The sequence below is a fragment of the Propithecus coquereli genome, unplaced genomic scaffold, assembly GCF_000956105.1.
Source record: "Propithecus coquereli isolate 6110/MARCELLA unplaced genomic scaffold, Pcoq_1.0 Scaffold218, whole genome shotgun sequence".
Taxonomy (NCBI): domain Eukaryota; kingdom Metazoa; phylum Chordata; class Mammalia; order Primates; family Indriidae; genus Propithecus; species Propithecus coquereli.
This window is the reverse complement of record NW_012146967.1, coordinates 366,061-367,275: the sequence shown is the minus strand read 5'-3', so window position 1 is coordinate 367,275 and position 1,215 is coordinate 366,061. Positions and strand designations below refer to the sequence as shown.

Genomic DNA, 1,215 nt, shown 5'->3' with positions numbered 1-1,215 from the left:
CCAATATCTGACACTGTCAGAATTCTGAATATATGCTTTAGTTTCAAAGCATACTTGAAAAACAATACAGATAAATAGAGGAGTTTGAAATAAATTCATTTCCAGTATTATTTGCTATGACTAGATTCACAGAACTTGTATCACGTACACCATTTTATCTGTCTCCAAGTTGGAAAGCAAAATCTTTTTAAAAACTGTGACCGAAAAAACAAGTCACACTTCACTTGTCTATAATCTTTGCTAAGTGACTATTTCACGCCTTATAGGGCAACAAAATGATCCTTAAATATCTTACAATGAAGAAAGTTCAATATTTCTCCCAAGGATGGAAAGTTAAATGCCACTAACTACAAAAATGTCAGCTTCTTAGAACAACAAAAAATATTAAATTATGAGCATTCAATGGAAATTGTGCTATAACCTTAATTCAGCTCAGAATCAAAATTTAAAAGACCCATCTTTCACTTCAAAAAAGTTATTGCTTAGTCAATAAAAAGAAAACAATTAAGCCACAAGTAGGTACAAAAATGAGGCTTCCAAAAATTGGCGATTGCTAACAAAGTAATTCAAATTCATATCTCAAAATAAGAACACGATGTTTTATGGATCTCTAATTCTCTCACAAATAGATGAAAACCTTGTTATAAAGCAGCAATTCAAGTCCAGGAGAGAAACCCAACATAATAATCACAATAGACATCACAGCGTGTCATATGCTCTGAAGTTGCATTGCTTTTTGCCATGTGAGTTCTTCCAGAAGCTACATGCTTCCTGTAGAAGCAAATCTAACTAAATATGATCCCTAGTCACAGTCTCACTTTGGTCATGTTAAAGAAGTTACAGAAAGGAACTAATGCTCTACCTGGATTTTATTTCTTCTCTTGCTATGCTAAAAAGAAAACCTATGTTTCTATTAGCCCCATCTTTTCAGTATCACTACATATCCCAGACCTACTCACCGTTCTCTAAGTTCACTGATAAGGTCTAATTTTTTCATGACTACTTGAAGTGGAAAGAGTTCTTCATCTTTAAATGTTTTCTATCAGGAAGGGGGAAAAAAAAGAGAAGCTGCAGTCAAAGTAAAGATACAGTTTTCTTAGGTCAATTAACACAGGAACTGTGAAATCTCAGAGCTCATTTTTCTTCCATATATAATAGCAAGACGCCTACCATTTGCGTGCCAACACTTAGTGCCAAAGAAACAATAAGTCGTCG

At 33.8% G+C, this 1,215-nt stretch overlaps 1 protein-coding gene across 1 annotated transcript in view; it reads right to left on the bottom strand.

The window, feature by feature from the left end:
* The window catches only part of KIAA1033 (KIAA1033 ortholog), a 97,608-nt gene that overhangs the window by 51,860 nt on the left and 44,533 nt on the right, over nucleotides 1–1,215 (bottom strand). The gene's annotated exons all lie outside the window — the stretch shown is intronic.